Genomic DNA, 26423 nt, shown 5'->3' with positions numbered 1-26423 from the left:
CGTGATAATGACAGTCCTTATCCCAGCCAACATGATTGCGATAGAGCACAGGGGCTAGTGCAAGAGCCCATTCTGCCACATTAGCTTGTTCAAATTATTCAGGGACAAGTGCAGAAAAAGATGACAGTATTGCATCCTCACCCCGTGAGGATGTTTGTACAAACTTCGGGGGTCTACTCAATCTCTGTCAAAAGGATTCCATAAGACAAAGGTAAATTTTCTCAGAATATTACTGTATGTCACCCTCAATTGAATGTCTAGATCATATAATCTATCCGGAGGGGCTGCAGGCCTATCTGGGATTTCAACTGTAATTAGAGTATAAGTTGCTCTCACTGCCAGAAATTCCTGGAGCTTCTGGTACACTATTGTGACTTCGGCCACGCTGTGAAGAAGAGTCACCGTCCAACTTCTGTTGAGAAGGAGGGTTCCCAGTGTCTGTGGCATATTTAGGAGTGATTGCCGCAATTTAAAATTTTCTAAAAAAAGGACTTTATATTGAGTAGGTATTTCCTCCTTCTTCATCTTCACATCAGATGAGCCCTGTATCTTCCTCTTTAGTTTCATGTACTCTTCTTTTCTGTGTTCAGATCGCCCTCCTCTGTCATTCTTCTTGGCAGATGAGTCCTGAAAGGACTGAGGAGAATGTATATGAGGAAACTGATCCATGTCTGAAGTCTTGAGTTTAGTGTGATCACGAAGATCATTGCACCTCTCAGAGTGCTCTTGGGGGTGGAGAGCTTCCGCAAGGTTTACCTTTCTGTGGTTGCTTAGACTTATCCCATGGTTTTTTAATAAACTCACAGGTCTGCTTGGCTTCCTTATCTGTGCTAGGTTTGCCAAGAATTGGTTTTGTAGGTCTGGTTCCCAAATTATTTCGTCCTTCGGCTGTAAACACATAAGCAATAATTATAGGCAGCTAAAGTTCACAGTCGGCTTGTGCAACCATAGTGAGCTGCTGGCGCATAGCCAGAGATGCTGCTTCACCTTTAATGTTAGCCAGATTCATTGCAGATACCACAGGAACATTTCCCATTAATTTCACCCTCAAATCCAGGGCAGCAGCCGCCCCATGTTCATTCTGTATTTGTTTTAATACATCTGGTGAGATTGACATCAAGGGAGTGCAGTGACTCATAGTATAGACAGTGGCAAACACTGTCCCCCAAGTGTTGCAATCTCCTGTGGCAGGAACCATCCCATGGGGTAAGCACATAGTCAAAATTCTGTGCTTGTTTTGTGGTCCCATAAGGGGAAACACAGCTTTAATTTGTTCAAACGTTTGGGTGATCCAAATTGGAATTTCCTCATGATTAGTCTGTATCTTGCCCATAACTGAATGAACAATTACAGGACTTCTTGTAGGCACTGCAGTCAACTGGGCTTTCCTCGGCAAGGCACCACTTGCTGGTTGTGCTAACAAGGTGTGCAAAACATATTGAGTGAGGCGCTGTATAAAGCTTTATGTAAAGCTTGTGTTTGCAAACGATTTTGATTCGCCATGTCAGGATATGGCATGTATCCAGTTAATGCTGGCCAGGTCGTCCCATCATTACTAAGGGAACCTAACCAATATGTAGGAACATGTGGGAGGGCACCTAGGAATCAAGTTTGATGTTCCCAAGAAGATAAAGGTATTTCCATGAGCGCCTATGATCTGTATTGTGCAGGTGCTGCAGGAGCTCTGTATCTATGAAATGTGTTTGTATTAGCATCCACTGCTGAAAATCAACCAAAGAGTAAAAGACTTCAAAGCTATAAGCGTTGTCCGCTTCTACCAAAAGGTAAAAGCACCATCTGCATTAGTAAGTTCATGATGTGTTACATGTCCATAAACAGCAGGTCTGCAGTTTACGGGCATAGCAATAACCTGTGACACTGCCATCATTTAAGCAGTATGTAAAACAAAATGCAACACAAAAATGGGGTTTGTCCTTTTAAGGTTTCAAGCTTGAAAAACCAACAGAACTCGATGCTTCCTAGACACTGCGGAGGATTAATCCCCAAAACCATGGATGATTCTGGTGATAGGTGTAAGGGTATTGTGGACACACAAATGCTACTTGGGAGACCCATAAATAAGTACAAGACCTATCATTGGTGGTACCATGTTGCAGGGTTCTGTTTAGAAACAAAACTATGCCCCAGAACATCAGTATGTAGGGACTTAGTCACCATACCACCTAAGTATCTATGGGGCCAAATCCAGACTAACTCATTGTGCCTTACCTACCCTCTGAACCTTCCAGAGTAACAGGTAAGTTAGCACCCAAAACACAACACAACTCTCTGGACCCTCGCATGAATAGTGGAAACAGATCAACACATTTCGTTTGTTCACTCATGCATGTCCACAATAAACTGAAAAGAGACAGAATGAAAGTTTACAATTTTTATTGAAACTGTCATGCTCTATCATGATGCAACTGTGCTTCAATAAAAAAAATATCCAAATCAGCAATGTGATTTGCTCGATCAGTAAACTGTATGCAATAAAAAGCCCTGTCACAGGATATGACAAATCTGCCTAAGCCTACCCTCACTATGGCAGCAGAGTGATATATGAGAGAACTCTGGGATTAGTGCTGACTCCATACCTGGCATTCATAGTCAGCTGTTGTATATCTCAGATTGCATGGCGCTCTAATCTCGGGACCTTTTCTCTGCAAGAATCTCTCCTCTCTATTTTTAAAACAACATGTCTCGGCTTATATGATAAGAATTGTGTTGTATGAAAACAGCAGGTGGATCCCTCCATTATGTCTAGGTGCTGGTGTCCGACTACAGAGAAAAACAGAGCACACTGTTGTTTGACCTTGTACGAAATGTTCAAATTGTATCCCAGCAGAAGAGCTGAATAACAAAACATGTGCAGCCTATTTCTAAAATGACAGTGTGGCACAAAAACAAGCATGTTACTTTTTAACATGTGCAAAGCAAAAGCAGCCACCTGCATGTGCGGTTAGGCTAACCTAGGGTAGAAATTACAGTTGGCCCTTTAGAGAACCCACCACAAAAAGAAATACCCCTCAAAGGCCAATGGGACCTATTGGGATACTTTTCAATTTCACACAAAGGTTGTAATTTTTCTGTTGAGAACCTAAGAGTGGTCTAAATTTAGCACTGATGGACTCCCTAATGCTCACGATAACTTTATGATAATGTCATTATTTTGTGTACTATTTTGCTCCCTGTATTTCATGTGAGTACTTAGCTGCGAACACTGGTTAAAGTACTTTTTCCTTTCAAGTCACTACACTGGCTCGACAATGTTTTACTACAGTTTATTACATCCTCGATTACGTTCCTAGTCTGGACCCCACACAGTCTCCAAGAGTAAGCCTTGAGCCGTTTTCCTCACTACGCTCAGGGTTAAGCGTTAGTTTTAGGTACACTTGTAAGGTAAGCCCCATGACACCGGTGTTAAAAGGCTGTCACTGTTACAATTTGCACCCAGTAATCCCTGATTGCCCTTGGAATCCTGAGATTGTTCCTATATACTGCCAATCCCACAATATACCTATTTACCTTTTTTAAACTGTAAGTGTCATTCTATACCCCACTTCTAATTCCACCCACCAATTCTGTAGGCCTCCACAGATCTCTGCCTCCCATTTCAGCAGACCACACCTGGAATGATTTCCAGTTGATTCAAGTGAAGGGTTACAATGAAGGAAAGGTGATACAGGGGATGACAGAAGAAGAGTCCTCTCGTCACATGATGTATACAGGAGCAGAAAACAAATTAAGGTAGGCCTGAGAATAAGCACAGGGGACGAGTAGTCCAAGAAAGATGTGAAAATGCCTGATCCCATGTACAGTATGTAAGACATAGGTGTGAGGCAGGGCGGGATGTGCCAGGTGACAGCAAAGCTGGAGACTTGGAGGGGTCTGTAGTAATTAGCTGACATGAAACAGTGTAACCCTGGTGAGGTTAAAGCTCTTGAGGAACATGGAAAGACCACACACTGTGGCACAGCTGCTTCACAGCAGCAGGGAACATGAGGAAGCCACAAACGCCATCACAGCAGTCTCTAAGATAGGACATGACCCCACTGTGGTCCCGCTATCTCTCCTGCATCCAGAAACATGGGGAGACTGGGCATGGTCCTCCAGCAGGCCATAGAAAAGGTGAAAACATGCACAGCAGCCTAGATGCATCAAATGGGAGAATGTCCCTTAGGGGTACATTGTAAGGATGTGGCAACTCATCTTAGAGTTTCATGCCTTTATAAACACACTCAACTTTTGGCCTCTAGCCTCTATATGGGCATGTAACTCCCCCTGACTTGCCGCATTATCATGTATAGTTGGGGATACAGTTCCACATTATAATTCTAATAATTATCATTAGTATTATTATTGTTAGGGATGTACGAAATTTACGTAATTTGCTTTTACGTAATGAAATGAAATTCTGGCAAAATTACTTGTAACTATGCGCAATGCTAATCCATCATTGTGTGCTATATTTTAGCCGAAATGTGTCCTTATGTCAATTTTTGCAACAAGGATGCATTTGAACAAAGCATTGTGAACAACAGCTGCATGCGTTTTGTTGTTCCTGTGTATTTCCGGTAAATTTCCACAGCGGGCAGCACCATCTGTGGTACATTTTTACCGCAAATGGCGTAAACTGGCATGTCTTAATTTTGTAAATTTCTCATAATGCGAAATTCCTGAGATTTTGCAAATTGCACTAGCATAACTTAAATTTCTCCCAGGTCTAATTATTGTTATTAGAATTTTTGTTGTATTGTTATCATTAGTTTTAGTAGTAGTATTATCATCAGAAATGCTGTCTCCACATGCCGCCTACTGCCTAGTCTCGCAGCTTGTAAAACTGTTGTTTTTGTGGTTTGTTGCGCTTTACGCGCCACTTTACAATCTGTCCTTTGAGGACACACGTGAGTGAGCTGAACCCGGATCTGCTGGGAAGACGCGCATCCAGGCTCCGCGCAGACATTGTTAAACAGCACCACAGCAATGTTTAATTACCCGCGAGAGCTGAGCAGGTGCGCAGGGCTCCACAGACAGTGCCGCAAAGTGGAATTCCCCAGAATACTCGTGCGCGGAACATGTGCCGCGTGCTGTTCATCACCGCACAGTTTGCTGTGTCATGTGACCTTCCGAGCTACGGTCGTCAGATTAATCTCCTTCAAAAGAAATGTCAGGTTTCCATTTCTGAATATTAGTTTAGAACCTAGCAGAGGTGAAACTACTTACAGGAAGAGTGCAGGGACGTAGCTACTATAGGTGAAGCAGGAGCAGTGGCACCTGAGGCCAGAACCTCACCTGGGAAATTCAAGCAAGTTATAAACCTTTAAAAAATTAATCACAGTGTTAAAAAACGAAAAAGTACAACAGAGTTCTATTACCATGCCTAACTAGATCATCAATTTCCATGACCAACAGGGGGAGACAAAGGACAACATAGAACATTATAGAAGAGCAAATGTGAATTACAGGGATGTTTTTCAACAAGAAGTTCTGAGTGACATCAAATAGACAATAAGAGTAAAGCTCAAGTTGCCTATAATGTTACTTAGCACCCTGTGGTGAAAAACCTCCCATAATTCACTTTTTATCAATCTATAATTTTATGTTCTGTATGGCCCCAAAATTTTATGGCAAGACCGGAGGCTCCTATTATGCTATCTGTTCTTGCATTTATTTCAATAGCAGCAAGATAAGCGTAAAACTACACTCCCCAGAAGGCTGCAGGAGAAAGCTACTGGCCAATGGGGAGAACAATAACAAAAAACAAACCAATCAGGTCAGGCCAACCATATAAGGACCTATCTGACCGCAAGCAGTCCTCTTTTCTTGCTGCTTGCAGTCAGATAAGTCGACTATTTTATTTCTCTTACTTAAAATTCCGTATTTACAATTGTTTAAGCACATTTTACTTGTTTCATTGTTGCTTGGTTTCCGCTTCGTTTCTCGAGCGTTTCACACGCTGGGTTGCCGTGGTTACGGCTTCGTTTCCAACTACGTTTTTTCATTCCCCCCTCGGTTGTCAGTTTGACGCGTCTGCTCCCACGCGCGCGCGCTGTGTTTACTTTGCCGGTTTTGTTTCCCCTCACGTTTGCTGCCTCTGTGCCGCCTGGCCTTTCCCACCACTATCTGCCTCTATATTGCTGCTTTCACACGCTCTCCTCAGCGCTCCTCTGCCGGCTTGGTGACACACCTCCTCAGGCTCTTCTTTCACCGGCAAGCTTGCTGGTACACGCCCCCTTGGTTCTCTTGACACGGTTAACCCCTTATTTGCCAGTTTCTATTACAATGGAGATTCCCAGCTCTCCTGAGCTTGACAATGAGGAAACTGCTAATTTTAAAACAGATTTAAGCAATTTTATTAATTCTTCTGTGGAGACTGCAGTAGAACACTCCATGCAAAGAGTGTCAAAGACCATGGAAAATTCTCTCATCAGTATTATGACCAAAGCTTTGGCCCAGTCTGCGGGGGAAAGCAGAAAACGAAAACTGGTTCCTGCCACTCTGTTACCCAAAAAAGTGTCACATGTGGTCAGCGAGGTTTCCTCGCGCAAGATTGAGGATGTTATTCCTCCCAGGCCTCAGTCAAAGGAGGGGTCTACTTTGACATTTGGCAAAAGTAAAGCCAAGCTTAAAAACGTGGAGGTTCCTAGGAAGCTGGTCATTAATACCATCCAGGATACGGATGATGATGATTTGTGTGACACAGACGAAGACACTCTTTTTGACCTTTTTGGTGGTGGCGACACTTCGCCCAAAAAGCAGAAATTGTCGCCTTTCGAGTCTGAACCTATTCTGGACTCAGAGGGACTTCCTATGTTTGACCCTGCTTTGATTAGACACCCAAATTCTACGGAATGGTTTCCCATTCCTCATGTGGGGGAGTATATTTTTTCAAAGTTGCGCCAACCTCTGGATAAATCAGTCAGAGCTAAATTAAAATCCGAATGCCCCAAACCTTCTTTGGCCTCTAACATCACGGTCACTCCCGCCATTGACCAACCGCTCCTCACCTTTTTTTCTAAGTTCGGTAAGGACCCTCGTAAGGGGGTGGACAGAGCATGGTCCTCTTGTCAGGACAAACTCTTGGATATGGTGGGCCCCCTTGCCCGCATTTTGGATCTGGCAGAGTCGGCGCGCTCAGAGGAGCTGGTGCTAAATCCTGAAGAAGTTTCACTTTGGGCTCAATGTACGTTTTGTTTATTGGGCAATGCCAATGCCGCTATTACGCATGAAAGGCGCAAAGGTCTCCTGATTAAGTTAGACCCTATGTTAGCCAATTTGGCTTCTCAGGACCCTAGAGTCAAGGCGGACGGCCTACTCTTTGGGGATTCTTTGGTCAAAGACCTGTCTAAATTCGTTTCCACTTTCGCCTCTCTCGACAAGGCTCAACTTTCTATCAAAATAGTTTTTGCCCCTCGGGTTTTAGGCAGGGCCGGCAGAGGCAGGAACCGCTCTTCCGGCCGCTTCTCCAGTTACCAAGGTTCCAGAGGCGCCTCCAGCGCCGGCTATCAAGAATACAAGCCGCAGTTCTACCCCCAACGTGGCCGTGGCTTCCGGGGTCGTGGCCAGAGAGGCCACAGGGGCAACAGCAACAACTCCAACTTCTCCCAACAAGGTAAGCCTGTCTTCTGGCCCTCCCGTGGGAGGGCGTTTAGCGCTCTTTCTAAGCAAATGGCAAACTTTAACCTCAGACCCTTGGGTTCTCAGTTCTGTCCAAGGTTATCTCATAGAGTTTTACGCTCCTCCTTTCCAGGATACTTTGCCTCCTCCTCTGGTTTTTTCCGCCGACGTGTCGCGCCTCATCTCTCAAGAAATTCATTCCCTGTTGACAAAGAAAGCTATCCTAAGACTCCCATTCGATCCCTCGGGATTTCTAAGCACATTGTTTCTGGTTCGCAAAAAGAACAAAAAGATGCGTCCGGTTATCAACCTCAAAGTTTTCAATCAGTTTGTTGTTTACAGACATTTCAAAATGGAGACCATCATTCATTTGCGAGACTCTGCGAGTCAGCGATTGGTTGGTCCGCTTGGACCTTCAGGATGCATATCTGACAGTTCCTATCCATCCCTCACATTCCAAGTTCCTCCAGTTTCAATGGCTGGACGTCACTTATCGGTTTTGTTTGCTCCCCTTCGGTCTTTCTTCGGCTCCTTGGTGTTTCACAAAAATCATGAAGCCTGTGGTGGCTTATCTTCGAGCTTTAGGAATTCGTCTGATTATTTATCTGGACGATCTTCTTCTCATGAACGACAACAAATCAGGTCTCCTGCGGGACCTTCAGGTGACCCAATCCCTTCTGCTCGATCTCGGGTTTCTTATCAATCCAGACAAGTCCATGTTGGTTCCCTCTCAAAGTGTGGATTTCCTGGGGTTTCGCGTAGATTCTCCCTCAGCGTCTCACTTTCTCCCTTCCGAAAAGATCGCAACTATCCGATCAGAAATTTCTCAAGTTCTTTCTCTTCCCCGAATCTCCCTTCGCTCCCTGGCAAGGATCGTGGGGCTTCTCTCCGCTTCCATTCAGGCCATTTTCCCAGGTCCTCTTCACTATCGAGCTCTTCAGCGTTTAAAAATACGACATCTACGTCAGGGGCTGGCTTATTCAGATCTTATCCTCCTAGACCAAGACTCACGCTCCGAACTTCAATGGTGGATAGACCATTTAGATGCGTGGAACGGAAGGACCATCTTCGCCACGGCCCCAGATCTTGTATTAGAATCCGATGCCAGCCTGGCGGGCTGGGGCGCCCGTTGTGGGCCAATCTCGACTGGAGGTACATGGTCTCTAGAGGACTCGTCATTGCACATCAACTGTTTAGAGATGCTTGCAGGCTCCTTTGCAATCCGCAGCCTCGCAAAGAACAAGGTAAGTTGCTACATTCTTCTCAGGATGGACAATGTTTCTGCGGTCCGTTATATCAACCGTCTCGGTGGCACAAGATCCAAACCCCTTGCGGAGCTCGCCAAAAGTCTATGGCATTACTGTCTCCTCTACAATCTCTCCCTTCACGCCGAGTATCTCCCCGGCAATCTCAATTCCGTTGCGGATTGGCACTCTCGGTTTCTCCGGGATTCCAGCAATTGGAGGTTACTTCCCTCCGTGTTTCATTCTCTCTCGCTCAAGTGGGGCCCTTTCTTCATCGACCTATTTGCGTCCCGCCTCAATTCCCAGCTACCTCGCTTTTACAGCTGGCGCCCGGATCCGCTAGCTTTAGCGACCGATGCGTTCCTTCAGGATTGGTCTCTTCATCTCAACTACGCTTTTCCTCCCTTCATTATGATCAACAGGGTTCTTTCCCAGGTTCGACGTCAACAAACGTCTCTAATCCTGGTAGTGCCCTTTTGGCAATCCCAGATATGGTTTCCTTCTCTTCTGGAATTAGCGGTGGACTTTCCGGTCCTTCTTCCTCATTCCACGGATCTTCTTCTGGACCCTCGAGGTTCCCCTCACTCCCTCATTCTGGATCGGTCCCTGACTCTTTCGGCCTGGAAGCTCTCCGGCCTCTCTCTTCTGACCAACTCCTTTCTCAGGAAGCTTCACTCTTTATCAGCCGGGCCTGGGCTCCTGGCACTTCCAGAGCATACAATTCCGCTTGGTCTCTTTGGTCAAGCTGGTGTCTGGAACGGTCTATCGATCCCGTTTCAGCCTCTGTGACTTTCGTAGTTAATTTTCTGGCCTCAGAGGCCAGCGCTGGCAAGTCCTATCGCACGGTGAACCTGTACAGATCAGCCATTTCACTTAACCATCATCCCATCGACAATAAACCAGTTGGCTCTCATCCGCTGGTTTGTCGTTTGTTGAGAGGAGTCCGATTTTCCAAACCTCCGTTGGCTAAGTATTCTTCTTTATGGGACGTTAATTTGGTTTTTAAATTGTTTTTGGATTGGCCTGACAATGCTGCTCTATCACTGAAAATGTTATCTGCAAAACTTACTATGTTGTTGTGTTTAGTCTCAATTAAACGTGTCTCTGATGTTAGGGCTTTAGATCTTTCTTCTAGGCAGTATTCTCCTACTGGAGTGTTGTTTCAAGTGCAGAGACGCACAAAGACAAATTTACAATCAGTGTTTTATCCTTACTTCCCAGCTCAACCGAAATTATGTGTGGGTCGCTGCTTAAAAGCTTATGAGCAAACATCTGCTCACTGTAGGACTTCTTCCCATTCCCAATTGCTCATTTCTTTCCGCAAACCTCACCTTCCTGTTTCTTCTGCTACTCTGCCCCGTTGGGTCCGTTGGATCATGTCTCTTGCGGGCATTGATGCTTCTGTGTTCGGTGCTCATTCTACCAGAGGTGCCATGGCTTCTAAAGCCTTTTGGTCCGGCTCCCGCCTAGAAGATATCCTTAAGTCAGCAGATTGGTCTAACGATAATGTTTTCAAGACCTTCTATTGTAAACCTGTGATTACTGCTTCTTCTCTGGTTGTTGATATGCTTTGAACTAGCATAATAGGAGCCTCCGGTCTTGCCATAAAATGTAGATTTTCCTAATAAGTTATGACGGAAAGTCTTAATTTTATTAAAGACACGGAGGCGAGTATTATCCCTCCACAACAGCTCTAATTTGTTCTGTTTTCTCCCCCCCTTAGGTACTCCAGCGTTACCACCGCCTTCCTCATGAGCCTGGTCCTACCTCACCGGAGTTCTCGACGTTGACGTCCATCTGTTTGCCTTCATGGTTTCCTCAGGATGTTTCGTCCATGGTGTCTATGACCCAAGAACTTTTTACCTGGATATTGACTGTGTACTTACTGTTATTTTTGGTTCCTTTGTTTTCGACTTCTTCATGATTCGCACAAGAAAAGAGGACTGCTTGCGGTCAGATAGGTCCTTATATGGTTGGCCTGACCTGATTGGTTTGTTTTTTGTTATTGTTCTCCCCATTGGCCAGTAGTTTTCTCCTGCAGCCTTCTGGGGAGTGTAGTTTTACGCTTATCTTGCTGCTATTGAAATAAATGCAAGAAAAGATAGCATAATACTCGCCTCCGTGTCTTTAATAAAATTAAGACTTTCCGTCATAACTTATTAGGAAAATCTACATTATCTTCCCCTGCTTTCAACTGCTACGCAGGGGCAGAGGATTAATGGAGGAGCTATACATAGCACATCCTCTCCTCCCTGTCTCAAATTAAAGAAAAAGCATGCAATCCCTAACCAAGTCCAACCACCTTCTGCGCCTTCCTTTCCCCTCCTGTAGCTATGCATTCTTCTTTTAGACAAGGCGGACAGGCACTGACAGGCTCTCAGAGAGCCCTGTCAGCCTGGCCTGGAAGGCCTTTATGACATCACCACAGTGAGTAACCAATTTTGTTATCAACTGTTGCTATGTCATAGCAGCGGGCTGTGACATTTCGAAACTGGATTAAACGATAGAGGGTCTCTGTGAGAGCCAACATAATTCTATTGTTCCATTCTTGACTAGACCAAAAAGGGGCTGTGCCCACTGATCAGTGTGTGGCTGATTAAGCGTAGGAAAGCCAGTTCTCCCGAAATGTGTTCTTATACTTCAGTGCTACTCCTTAACACAAGCAAAAGAGAGCCACCAAAGGGGGGAAAGAATGATCAATATTTATCGAGGTGAGGAAATGGCCTCCATTTTGGATCTCCTGTATTTGGATGGCAGACAAGATGGAAGACAGAGAGACTCTGCCAGACCAATTTAGAATGTAGTAACATTCCTGGGAAAGTTCGAAGTGATGCATCCTCCTGTGAAAGGAATGGCTAAGATAGTTGCTCCTTTGAAGTGAACGGACAGTCTCTACCTTCTTCCTGCTTCATTCATCTCCACAGCTATTACTGCAGACAGGTTCCTGTATTGGTTGACTGAGACAGCTGCTCTTTCATCTATATCTTTGTTTCAGATTCCCCTAGAAGAGATCACCTAGCTCCACCGCTTCTCCTGTTGAACTGTGATTGACAAGATACTTTAGTCCTACCAGTCTACAGCTAACAAAAAAGTCAGAAACTCTGTGATACCAAATTCAGAGATGGATTTCTTGATTCCACAGATGTGAATGTAAAACTTGAATTAATAGGATGAGAAACCCTGGTTGACGTGCCAGGATTCTTATTGACTAGTGCCAGGTCCCAAAGAGCAGTGTAGGTGAGTAATACTTGTGCCCCATAGCTAGGATCCTTGATTGCTGGCATGCTTCTCAGGTGAAAGCAACCTGGACAAATCCCTTCAGTGAAAGCCATAGACGGTTTGCAGAAGGGGAACTGTCTGCTGTATAAAGATGATTGCTGGACTGCACCACTTAGAGGAGAGTGCCTTATGGAGTCAGCAGTCCAGATGCCAGGTGACTATATAGCTTTGAAAAACTTGGGCCCTAACACTGCTGGAGGAGCTTCATCTGCAAGGAAGAGGCCACTCACTTTGATAGTTTTGGAAGTGTATCACTGCTGGAGTATGCAGGTGGATGTTGTCTAGAAATGATCATAGCTATGCAGAAACCACAAAGATATTCAACCTTCTGGAATGGCATCTGAGAGTGGGGTATCACTCCAAACCTCATCCAAAATGATGGAGTGTTTGAGGAGAAGCTTTTATATACCAGCCCAGGAGTCCCAGACAGACTATGACACCTTTCCTTTACACAAGGTGAGAATTCAAGAATGGAAGTAGCATGTCTCAAATGTCCCCCAGTCCATGAAAAAATGCACTGCTTTAACCCTATTTCAGGAGGGAGAAAACAGGTGCAGTGAAGCAGTAGGGCAATTGCTTGACCTGCCTGTCCATGCTTAGCTTTTGGCAAGCCCCTTTTAAGAGGACACCCACAGCTGTTGTGGGGCCCAGGAGAGTTGCTAGGCAACTGGTAGACAAAGTGCAAGTCCCAAAGGATTTGGAGCTCTAGTGGCAGTAAAATTTAATCTGCCTACAATTATGCTTTGCCTCTGAAGAAGAGGCTGTTTGCTAATGGAGCCATATATTTTTAGGTTTATCTAGAAGACTATAAGCCCCACTCCCACCAGGTTCCCTTACTATTGAACTATTTTTTTCTGGAATATTAGGCAAGATTAAAATGCTGGTGGTTACTCTATTGACAGATCTAATATCAGTAATAGTGTTATTTTCAAAGTCAATAGACCCCATTTAATTCATTGTTAAAAAATGTGCTTGTTAGAGGTTGTTGGCTTTCCATTCGAAAATATGAAAACACTTCAATATGAAATATGAAACAACTGGCACAGAGAAGACTTCAAAAATGAGCAAGCAACATGGCAAACAAATGGAATAAAAGTGGAGAGCCAGTAAAGTGGAAAATTATGTTTTCAAACCTGCCAGAGGAGGTCCCCCCAGCTCATCCGAGAAACCAGGATAAAGGCTCTAGGTTACCAAATAAACACCAGCTCCAACAGCAGCAAAGAAATCTTTGCAATCCTCAAGGACTTCACCACAGCTGTCACTGGAAACATCAACCCATCACAAGATCATTGCAGCAACCTCTCAGACGTCTTCTGCAGTATAATCACAACTGTTTACAGCATCTCCCCCTTGCAACCGGACCCCTTGACTCTCTCCAGAAGTCTCCCAATGACAGGCGTTAACACGATCACCACATGCAACAGCATTACCACGGAGGAAACCACATTAATTATGAAGATCATTCACTCAGTAGCCCCAGTGAACCACTAAATCCATCATGCCTTAGACAAAGGAGCAATGCCTGTCAGCTAGGCCATCACCTCTATACTCAACACCTCAATCAGCACAGCAACTTTCCCGGAACCCTGTAAACATGCATCCGTCAACGTCCTCCTAAAGAAATCCTCAGCTGACTGACCAAACTCAAAAATTACTGACCAACATTCCTCCTTCTCTACCCAGCCAAAGTCCTGAAAAAAGCCAACAAAAAGTGCCTCTCCCACCATGTCACCAAACACCAGCTTCTTGACAGAACACAATCAAGATTCAGACTCAGCAACAGCACAGAAACTGCCCTTATAGCTGAGAAAAATGATAACCAGATCATCCTCGACAGGGGGACACCACAGCCCTCATCCTTTTAGACCTGTCGGTAGCCTTTGACACCATATCTCACCCCATCCTAATCCAAAAACAATATGAAGCAGTCATCCAGGGACTCACCTTCAAACGGATCTGTTCCTTACTCACCAGAAGAACTCAAACCGTCAACACGTCTCCCTGCCTCTGAAGCATGAGTTCTTATTTTCAGAGCCCAGCAGTGCTCCTCACTCAGCCCAGCGCTTTTCAAAATCTACATGACCCATTGACTGACATCATGCGAGATCACAACATCCTCACTTACTCTCTGGCATGCAACAGTTACTGTCCCTCTGTGACAAAACAACCAACACTAGGAACAAGTTCACCATATGCATGACAGAAGTAGCCACCTGGATGAAATACAATTGCCTCCAAATGAAGTCAGACAAAACCAAAGTGATAGTCTTCAGGGAGAATGCCTCGACATGGTACTCCACCTTGTGGCCCACAGATCATAGATCCATTCCCTGCTCAAAAGTAAGAAACCTCAGAATCATCAGAGACAACAAACTGAACATGAACACCCAAGTCAACAGTGTGGTCTTGGCCTGCTTAAACACACTAAGGCTACCTAAGGAAGTCTTCAAGTGGCTACCAGAGAACACTAGGAAAATGCTCTCCCAAGCCCTCAACACCAGCAGACTTGACTATGGAAACACCCTGTATAGCGGGATTACCAACCAGCTCACAAAAACACTGCGGACCTTCCAAAACTCAATTGAAGATCTAGTCCTCAACCTCTCATGCCTAGACCACATAACACCACGCCTTAATGAGTCCACTGGCTCCTGATACACAAGTGTGCACACTTTAAACTCCTAACCAACACCTACAAAGCTCTCCACAATGCTGACCCTTCCTACCTGAACAGTAGTATACGATGCCACCAATCTTGCAGACACCTCCACTCTGCCAGTCCTTCGCTAGCACATACCCCACGCATACATAAAAGGATACATAAAAGCAGAGCAGGGGGCCACGCCTTCTCATACCTGGCCCTTAAAGCCTGGAATGACCTCCCACAAAACATCACAGCTTCCTCCCCTCTTCTTGATTTTTGCAAGAAGCTGAATGCCTGGCTTTTCGAGAAAACCCACAGGGCTGACCTCACACACCTGCTACAGAGCACCCGAATGACCTCACTGGTGCTTATTGCACTATAAAGCATTGGTAAAATGACATTACATATGGTCAAATATTAATGTTATTGCCTCATTCAAAATGTGCTGTTATTTTGAATATTAAGATAGGCATGAAATTTGTCACCAGATCGTTCAAAGAAAAAAGAAGCAAAATAAGGTTGCGGTGTAAGTTTCCATTTGTGATGAATGGTAAGGGCAGCTGAGTTACACCTGGTTATCTCATTGGCCCACTTCAGGAGGGATTTAAAATTATTCCCACCAAGAACTTGTTCACTATTGGTTATGCAAATTGGCAAGTGTATAGTCTATACATATTAGTAATTGTATGTGTAGTATTGATGTGTGTGTTACATTGCTTTATCTTTTTATACGTAAAACACTGAGTGAGACATCTCTTATTGAGTGTAGGCAGGTATGTGTGTTAACTGTGTTCTCAATTTCAAACCCTGAACTTATTAAACTTTCTTGAAAGTCGAGTGCTGAAGGGGGTGCTTTTTTTTGCGTTTGTGTTGACAGTTAGGCCAGGGTGGAATTATTAATTCCGCCAGCAAAATGGGAGGAATTTTGTAATTCTACCTTACTGTAAGGCAGGATTGCTAATAAATTCCTCTAATCCGCCAGCGTAATTAATTTACATAGTTTGGTTTTCAAACAAGTCTGGAAGAAGGGGCAGTCCTTCTATGTTTAAAACACACTGCAGATTAAAGTTTCATCTGTGGTGATTTATACACATAGAGTGACAGCTCCTTCTTCTGGCCCTGTTTAGTAACCACTGTATGTACTCGAGGAGTATGAACTACAGCGCATACCTCTCAGCAGCCTTACATACTCTGCAGTAATTACTGCAGAGTAGGTAAGGGCCTGATGAGGTAGTGCATACCCCTGGAACCCTAAATTACTCTGCTGTGCTTACTGCAGTGCATTTAAGGGCACCCAGGAGTATGAACTGAAGTGCATACTCCTGGGCGTCCTTACACAGGGCCGGACTGGGAACCAAAACCGGCCCTGGCAAAGTGCTCGGCCGGCCCCCCCAGGGCTTGGGGGTGCCGCCGAGCTCTTTCCCAGGGCCGGTTTTCGGCCGATTTTGTGACAGGGCAGAAATGGCCCTGTAACAAAAACGGCCCCCAGAGGCCCAAAACCAGCCCCTACCCGTGCGGCGCACCGGGGGATTGCCCGGTGCCCGCTACGGCCAGTCCGGCCCTGTCCTTACATACTCTGCACTAATCACTGGAGGGTATGTAAGGGCACTGAGGAGTATGCACTGCAGTGCATTTGGTATTAGGCAGCACTATTTCTTAGAGCAACATACATCCTCACATCCGTTTTTGGATGCAAGGGTGCATTTTGTGCTAAAAAGAATTGTGGCAAATGCCCACTCTGCCCGTTGCAGAATTCTGAGTAATCTCACAGAATGTTAATGTAGTTCTTTGGTATTCCTCGGAATCAAATTCTGCAAATTCCCACCCCTAGGGACAATAGTACAGGGATCCCTGGATCCCACTTGTAAACAACCTCCATTGATACCGTTAAGGGCAGTATCCCCTAGATGTGATTAGGTCCCTTGAACCAGTCGCCACACACCAAAATTCAGAAGCAAATATTGAAAAGTTCAAAAATAGTGTGGAAAAGAGTGGCAATATTTTCTGGAAAACCCTGAGTTTTAAGGGACTGCAATCCACAAACTTAGGGCTCTTTAACCCTTTCACGTCATGTTTTTTATCCATTCCTACGTATTTTATGACATATTTCTGCGTCAAAATGGCAGTGAAAGGGCAAGGTTCAGGAGACCACAAACTGGACTCTCCGCCAACACTGATATTTTCTGGGTTCTGCCTCATGTTAACTATTCATAGATTTTGGGTGGGAGGCTATACCAGACGTGAAGCACAATGGTTATTCCACATAAATTAGTCCAATAATCTGTGGTAAATTAGGGCCCATGTATGTGTGCTTTTTAGATGATTGTGGAAGATGACGTACATTGTATGTTTTGCAGTAATGAATGCGAACAGTACAAATCAAATTGCAGATGGAAGATTATTTGCAATCACTTTGAGTGCACCGGTCATTGGGTTTACCCTCAGATGCTAGTAAATTTGCTTTAGTAGAAAATTATCTGCAAGGAGGCGAGTACTGCTGTTTTTTAGAGAAAAAATATGGTCCGCCACATCCTGCAATCTTTTCTTTTTCAGCTACTTTTTCTCCTTGTTCTGGCGATGGTAATGCACAGCTTTTCTCTGAAGCAGCCAGGGGTAGGGTGTATCTGCCTAGAGTTATATTAATGCCAGCCCTCACAGTGCATTCTAGGGGCAGTAAAAGGCCTGTCCTCATGAGAAACCACTCTGAGTGGGCAAACTTTGGTCCAACATGCTGGGGGGTCTCAAACTTTGTGAATACAGTGGCTCTGGTGGGCAGTGTGATGGCAGCCGCCCACTGCCACAGATTGTGACTATCATCTGAAGCTCTTCTCCAGCCTATTGAACAGCTACATAAACTGAGACTTGTCAGGGACATGACATGGTGCTTCCTCCACATGCTGCTCATTTCCCCAAGGCCAGAAGTATGTCTGATGCTCTGCTTAAACTGTGCTGGTGTCACCTAGTGCTTCTGCTGTGGCCAGACTGGCTTGAGAGGACCCCTTCACACTTCATCAGAGACTAGATGAATGCTGCATGGTGGATAATTCCAAATGCAGGTACACTGGGCAATTACTCGGTCTGGTGAACACATTTGTCTCCTTGTGCCAAAGCTTTTTTTGTTCGCAGGTGCACAATCCTCCTACTTTACCCCTTTCCTAGCATCCAGTAGTATTCAGCCAACATGATGTTATCAAGGACCCCGCACCAGTCTGGGCAGGGTGATGGAAATATTGTCCTTTAGATTAATCTGGGTTAACCCTTCATCCTTCGTTCTTGCAGAAGTCCAACATGGTTCCTTGTGTCTGCAGGCTTCCCTCCCCCGCGCCCCAGCCACCATCAATGGATTATGCGAATGACTGCAGCCCTCTTCCCCCCCCCCCCCCCCCCCACCCCTCCTTTAGTAGCTAGATCTGGCCCATGGGAAAATGAAATATACATATTTTAAGTTATAGGGAATTTAAACATAGACCGGTTGATAAGTATATAGTGCGGTTCCATAACTCTTGACTGTGAGCACAGAGACCTTGGACTGCATTACTCCATTAGGTTAGAATGTTATTTTCCTCTCCTACAGATTTCAGAATTTGGATTCAGTATTTTTGTAAGGTTTCTGTTTTTGATCAGCCAACAAGCACCAGCAGAGTTTACACGTTTATACAACTTTAGTGTGAGAATCCCATTGCTTCTGCATTCTCTTTGGATTGCCAACACAGTGCTTCTGATCACCTAGTATATTACTCTTATTGTGTGTGACTCGGGGACACAGAGCTGCAGCTGCATTCCATTATGTTAGTTTGTTGCTTTATTTGACTTTGGTAATTTTAATTGTTTGATTAATCTGATGCTTAGATATTTATATTTTGAAATGTTATTACAGTGTTGTGCTACAACAATAATCTTCAAACTCTGTGCAGCTACCCTTGTGGAGTGTCTGGCATCACATCGTGGGGGTGTGGGGGGGGAGATGTGGGTGGGAGGGGCTAAATGGACAGTAATAAACATATGCTGTCACACTGCAGGTGGTGTTGCTTTGTCCTGGGAAGCTGAGAGGCAGCTATTAGTGATTGAAAGCAGAGAACCCCCCTCATCTCGACCCTCTCTTTAATTGCGGTGTATGATTTCCTATTGTTTGCCTAAGATGCAGTTGTGGACAAGTAGATGTCAAAAGTGACACATCGACAGATTGTCACTTCACAAGCACACAAACCAATCAACTGAGACATGAAAATGAGTGTGATGCCACAGGAACAAATGATTTTATATCCTGCCTTTCTTTGAGGCAAACTAAAAGCTTGTATCATTAATAATACTGAATGCAACCTCTATGCACAAGTAGGTGGAAAACCAACCAACTCAAAAATGAATGGTTAAAACACAAAAAAACTAACTGAAAAAAATGGAGCTCCATAATGTTTGCTATCCAACTCAATGACATTCATTTTATCAATGTACTAAACAATAAAAATTGCCTTGGTCATGAATCGATTCAAACTTGTGCTAAGGAGACAGAAAGCATGTGTTGCACCGTGGGCAATGATTCAGACCACAGTGCTGCCCACTTCTTCCTCATGGACCGTGGTGCGGCCCGTGGAGCCTCCCTCTTCTCATTGGGCGCATTGCAGTACTGCACGGAGGCCCGCTGTTACTGTTGCTGTTTTGGTGTCGCGGCTGCATTCCGCGACGCCTACCCCCTTTCTGTGTTTTTCATGCTGCAAACTTAAGCAGCGGCCTGTTGTTTAACATTTTGGCATGTTAGGAATGTCACAGCTCCAGTCTTGGAACTGTGGCTTCCTATTTTTACATGTTGGGCACTATTTCCTTAGCTTTTTCTCACTTGGTGATATATTCTTCTTTCTTCATTCTTCTTGAAGCCATCTTGTTGCCTTCTACCTTCCCATGATTCCCCAGTCTTGGTCCCAGAAGGCCATGGGAAGTATTTGCTCCACCATTCTAAGATGTTGACCTTCCTATTCTGTTCATTATCCTTTTCCTTAACCAAGATGGTGGTTGCGTACTTCCTGTTTGGTCACTTCCTGTTCATGGGTATTTCAGGGGGTGAATCCTTAATTTCCTTCCGTTGCAACACTCCTCACTCCTGCTGTTGTGTTTTTGCTCCTGTTAGTGACCTGTGCTTCTGAATGGTGTGTTTTATGCTTCCAGTTGGCGTCCGATTGAGGTTCTCTGTTTCAGTTTATATTCCTTGAACCCTTCTACTTCTTTTGGATTCCTCACCTTCCTTTTTTGCTTCCTTGCTGGTGTACTCTTTACTTCCTTTTCGTTCTTGGAGTCTCTGCTTCCATCAGAGGTTTTACCCTATGGGCTTTTTTCCTCTTGAGGCTCCTTTAGAAAGGCACAGTCTGCTCTGGCTTTTCATTGTTGGCAGCACCGTGGCTACCAGAAAGGGTTGCCCTTACTTCGGACAGACCATAACCCTCAAGAACTGAAGTCGAGAATGTCTCCAACACAACAGAACTGGTTAGAACATTACAAGTCGTGACAGCATATGTTTGCATGAGGCGCTTGACCCACTCGATAGTTTTCTAGGTTCAGAACATGCAATCTGAAGGTTAGCCAGTGGGGTAAGGCAAATGCAGTGTGTGGCAAGTTCACACACTTACTTTATATGATTGGCTTCTCGTATTTTGGAGTGTTTGGTCCAGGCATAGATCTTCTGAACTTCCTAGATTTCATGCTAATTGACTGGCTTGGAAGAAAATGCCCCCCCACCCCGGCTTGCACTCTAAATCACATGAATGGCTTGTTTGAAAAACAGGGTTGACTGGACTGAGAAGCTGTCTGTCTGTCTGTCTAAGCAGTTTCCCTCCTCCAGGAGCTTCCAATAATGGTTTTAAGGCACAAGCAATTCAGGTGAGCTCAAAAGGGCCTTTCAGCTTTTTGTGGGATGGGGCTCACACTTTCAGCAAGCTTGGCATTAGTAAGAGTCTGCAGACGTGTGGACCGCAAATCTGCACAGATTAGTCTTCCAATTGCACTGTAATTTTATGATCCTGACCAAGGGGATTCCACATTTTTCTTCTAATGGCCACTGGTATAATTAATTGAACACACAGGGGCATATGTACAAGCCCCTATCACCACCACAACGTCACTTTTACTGATGTTGTGGTGGCGATAGGGGCATAGCTTTATTTACAAGGCAGTGTTACGCCACTTAACGTGGCTTAACACTGCCTTTTAAATAAGGCCCCCTTTCACACTATGATTAGCATGAAAGGGGTGGGCAATGGGTGTTGAGGTGGGCATTCCACCACAAAACCCATTGATTTTGACACTGCCCCCTATGTACAAGGGCAGCATACATAGGCAGCAGTCCAAAATTAAGACCAGGTAAAACCTGGCCTTAAGTTGGCGAAACAAGGAGAAATGCATTATTTTCCTCTTTCTTGCTTTTTCCATGTGTGCTGCCTTGTGCAACACACATGGAAAAAGCAAAATGCCATGGATTGTGTATGTACAGGAAGGTGTCCCTTCCTGTACATAAACAATCCTTTAAAAAAAAATCCATTTTGTGACTTTCATGTGTGCTGCATGAAGCAGCACACATGGCAGTGACAGAATCGCAGTTTAGGATTGTTTATTTGCAGGAAGGGACACCTTCATACACATAAACAATCCTCCCCTGCACGCAGACACCCTTGCACTATGGTGCAAGGGTACCTGCGTTGGCGCTAAGTTACTAAACTTAGCGCCATCCGAGGGGGAAATGCAAGGCTGCACCACATTCTTGTAAATATGGTGCAGCCTTGTGTGTCAGAAGTGGTGGAGAGAGGCGTTGAGCTAGGAAGGCTAACGCCTCTCTCCGCCACTTCCTTGTACATATACCCCACAATGTTAAAATTCCAGCTCTACTGTTGATTCTGGTTGCAGATTTATCAAGATGTATGCAAGGCAACACTGCACAAAACTCTCTTGCACTGCGTGTGCAAATTGCCAAAATTTGCACTGCATTGTATTTACAATCTGCCATATGCCAAACGTGTTACCCGCCATGATGACGCAAATAGTGCTCTGCTTGTGTGAAGCTAAACATGATTTAGCTTTGGCCATAGGACAAAGGCAGTCTTGTATATGTTTTGTACCCGATATATATATTCTAGAACAATTCTTTTCACGCAGATCATGGCTACCCGAGAGTAGTTTGCGTAATATCTGTCAATTTCATTAAAATTGCACGTTTTGCGTGCAGCAAAATCACAAAGTATCTTTTCACATTCTTTGTGCCTGTTTCCATTTGATGCTTACATTCCATGTAAAGCTAGGCCACACTACATGTGTGGTGTAATTTGATATGATTTTGCATAGAATGCTACAGGTGATTACGCCTATCTTACATTTCTTTTTTGCATGTTTTGTCTACTTGATGCAGTGCGATTTAGCAATTATTTTGGCCAACATTTGGCGCAAAAATCGTTTTCCGTGTTAAAGGTGACCAATGCTATAGTCTGCGTCGCTTAGTGTTGTACAAGCGCCTTTAGAAAATACTGATAGCTCTTGGACTATGCGTGTCTTTGTTAGTTATATTTCTGCTGATTGGCAGAATGTCACAGTCAGCTCATCTTTTAAAAAATCCACTCTACCCAGAACAGAATCCAGATATACCGACTACTAAAATATTTTCACTGTGTGAGTATGGGTATGATTTGTATGGAGCACAGACTGAGGCACTTTTACGCATCGCTTCCCCCTCAAGAATCTAGCAAGGATGCCATGGGCCTTATGCAAGTAAGAAAAATGACCCTTTTTACTGCTAAAGTCGTAAAATATAGCAAGTATTAGATTTCAATGGCCTCCTTTGAGCTCTGGGCCAGGTGCCACTGCACTTGCTGCACCAATAGTAGCCCCGCCTTGCTCCTCCTCCCACAGCAATTAATTGTAAAAAAATCAAGCGATATTCTGAGGAGGTTTTACACCCAGGAATGGACCTGGCTTTGCAGGGACTTCTCAGAATGAGCTAGAGAGTGAAACCTGCTCTCTGCATGGTTTTTCAGTTCGACACATTGTGTGAGCTGGAAGGTTAAGTCTGAGAATTTCAAGTTCAGCTGCAACTGTGAAAAGTCCAAGGTATTTTCCCAGGAAATGTCTATTACAACGCAGGCATTACAACATAGTGGCTTTACAACGCAGTCAGTACCACAACTGCAACGTTACCATAAGTTCCATTACAACGCAAGTCATTACAACGACTTGCTTTAGGGAACGCAGTGTTGAACTGGTGGTGGATTAAAGTTCAACACCTTCCCTACTGATACAACAACTGGAGTTGGAATAGTAATTTAAACTACTCCAAAGTCCAGCGCTTCCCTAATTCAAGTTTTTGTAATGACTTGCGTTGTAATGGAACTTGTGGTAACAACACAGTTGTGCTATTGACTGTGTTGTTAAGCCACGTATGGTTTTGGCATGCTTGATAACAGATTCTATTCTATTTTCCTACTAGAAGAGATGGAAGAGTAGGTTAATGGGCTATTAGAAATGCTATCGGAAATAGGCAACAAGAGAGAACCAAAATATGCAGTGGTATTGAATAAAGTATGTGGCAAGAAAAGACAAACTATGCAGCATAGTGTGGCACATTTTGTGATAACATTACATCATTACTTTTATGTTTTATGCATCGTAACACTGACTGTGTAAATATTACACCTCATTAAAACTAGTTGAACAACCAAACAAAGCACGGGAGAGGAGTTGGCCTAACGGCTAGGGCGCTCGACCTCGGATCTGGGTAACTGGGTTCGAGTCTCGGTAATGACGCTGAACTTCCTGTGATTCTGGGCAAATCACTTAATCTCCCCGTGCCTAACAAAAAATGAATGTGTGCCCTCATGTAACATAACTGGTGCTATGTAAAGCGCTCTGATACCTTATTGGATTTGGGTCAAGTTCGCGCTATACAAAACTCTGCAAAAAAAAAAAAGTGACCAGTCAAGCTTTAGTAAGGGCTTTCCATTGCAGGGAACACATGTGGCCAAGTTATTAATAACTTTAGATCTGTTTGAGCTATGAACAATTTCCTTTTCATAAAAACTGCAGATTATACAGCAGAAGATGTAGTGTGTGTGCAAATGCGACAAATCCTTAATTATGCGGTAAGCTCACTGGCCGCAGAATCGCACAACTGCAGTGTCCTTGGTTCTTAGGATAATAGTATTATTTTCTCTTTAAAGGTTAATGCTTCTAGAATACATATAGGACTGGATGGTTCTAGAATGCTGATAGGGCTGGAGTAAAGACAGTGTCATTTGTGGCCCCCTTTACTTATCATGACTTCCGACACAGGTTTCTATAAGCATTAGCATTCAGTAAGACTGGGCATAGAGTCAACCACAAAATAATGCTATAAAAAGTTCAATATATATGAACTGAGGAAGCAGCGTGTCGAGCTAGCGTTAATAATCATCTCACAGTTCATAAAAATCTCCGCCTTAGGGATTAAAGCCAATAAGGCGTAAAGCACACAGGACTTCAGACCAGCCTATTGCCATGGTGCTGCACGCGCACCTTACATCACGTCAGGGGCCCCCATTAAAGCTGTAATTGGAGACACATGCTGTGATTATTCTGGGCGCAGAGGAAATAATGTTTCTATTTTTAAAAAAAGAGCAGTGAATGTGAAATTAGCTGTAACTACTGGTTATCACACCATCTTCACACTGCTTTATGTTAACTTGTGCAGGGTGCGGTTTCTCCCACCTGTAGAGCGCGGGCCTCGGAGGTGCAGTGGGCCTTCGCAGCACGCTCAATAAGGTACGGGCACACACTATACTCCGCTCTCGGGCGAAAGGTCACGTGCGACCTGGCCCCTTGTTAAGTAATGCTCGTAGTCCAAGGTTGTAGAAAATAGTAGTTTATTCATATAAAATGCAGCACCACCAGAAAACATCCAGTTCCGTCTGCACCAACCTCCAACTGCTCACAAGACAGCACTGCACGGACCAAAGGCTCTAGAACATTACGAGAATCCAAGTTCCGTGCCGAGAGCATGGTTACAGCATAGTTACCAACATGACTCCCCTTTTATTGATACACTCGGACCGAGCTCTGTCATGGTGCAGCAGATACAAAGTAAGGCAAGAGCCGGATGGCTCTCTACATCCCTTCTTTTCTTTAGATACACAGAGAGAGAGAGAGAGAGAGAGAGAGAGAGAGAGAGAGACAAGATGAGGCAATTGAAGAAGACTGCAATAAGACTGGAGAAGACAACACTGGCTGGAATGACGCCCATAACGTCTGTGCATTAGTTAGTGACCCAGCACACATAGTCTCTCATTCTTTGACTGGGCACAGGATTGGGTTGCAGCTGCTAGCGTTGGCTCTTGGGCGGTTCTCGTCCGGAGTAGCCTGTTCCATTTTTGGGGGGACACACGGATGCCTCATGAGGTACCCCTTCATACTGGCTGCTACCTGAAGCTGCCACCCCTGCCTGCTCCGCAGAGGGTGCTGGAAACCGGTTTTCATCAGGGGTGGGCACCACGTGGGCATCCACTGGCTCTTTATTTTCCTCCCTGGACGAGCCTGCAAGTGCGGCGTTATCAGCCAGTTCTTTGAACCACGACATGTTCCTCATGACGGTTTGTCGGCCACGTTGAGCAGTGATCATAGTGCCATCTACTCGAGTTACAGTCCATACTTCGGGCTCATATGGCGTATGAAACTTCCAGCCCGGGGGTCGGTCTTTCAGAACTATCTTCGACCCTACACCCAGTGTTGGAGCTCTTGCTCTGCCCTTTTTCGTCACTTTCTCGTTTGTCACCTTCCTCTTCTGTTGGGCTTTTTCAACATCCAGGGCAGGCGGCGCCCACTTGGGGTCCTCAGGAGTTAGGTCCCTCAGCGTGCCCTTGAGTATTTGAGAAGCTGGGGCGCACTCTGTCGTTGAATGAGGCGTTCGCTGGTATGCCAGTAGGAACTGATGCAACACACTTCAGTGTCCTCATGAAGCGCTCCACCTCGCCGTTGGCCTGAGGCTATTATGGGGTAATTTATCGATGCCTTATGGTGCGACGTGCCAGGAAATCGTGGAAGTCTTGACCCTGGAAGGGTGGCCCGTTGACTGATTTGACTTCATCCGGAAGCCCGAACATCGCGACCGTCCTTTCCAGGGCTGGATGTACGTGGATGAACACCATAGATGATACCAGTTCGACGATGGGGAACTTCAAGAACGAGTCCAAGACCACCATCGTATGCCGCCCGTCTGGGAAACTTCCAAAGTCGATGCTAATGTTTGTCCCCGGTATGAAACAGGGTTCTTCTGTTATTTCGGGTGAAGGGGTGGTACATGGGTGGCACTGCTTGACTGCTTAGTCCACCATCTCGTCCATGTCGGGGAATTACACCTTTGTGCACAGTCTTGCCTTCATCTTGGCAGTCCCTTGATGGACGATCATGACCATTCGTTTGCATAGGCTTCTCTGGACTATGATTCTTTGCTCTCGTAGAACAAGTCCAGACCCTCTTACAGTGAGCTCATGTCATACTCTCCAGAGTTGGTGTCTGCTGGTCTGTTCTTTCACTGTGAGTAGCTTTGCTCCCTCGAGGAATTGATGCCAGTGCCCCTTCACAACGGCCTCCTTTACCCTTCCCAAAGTATCCTCTGAGTCGGTGGCAAATCGAAA

Source organism: Triturus cristatus, chromosome 11, assembly GCF_964204655.1.
Source record: "Triturus cristatus chromosome 11, aTriCri1.1, whole genome shotgun sequence".
Classification (NCBI taxonomy): domain Eukaryota; kingdom Metazoa; phylum Chordata; class Amphibia; order Caudata; family Salamandridae; genus Triturus; species Triturus cristatus.
The sequence above is the reverse complement of the archived record's forward strand: the minus strand, read 5'-3'. Positions refer to the sequence as shown.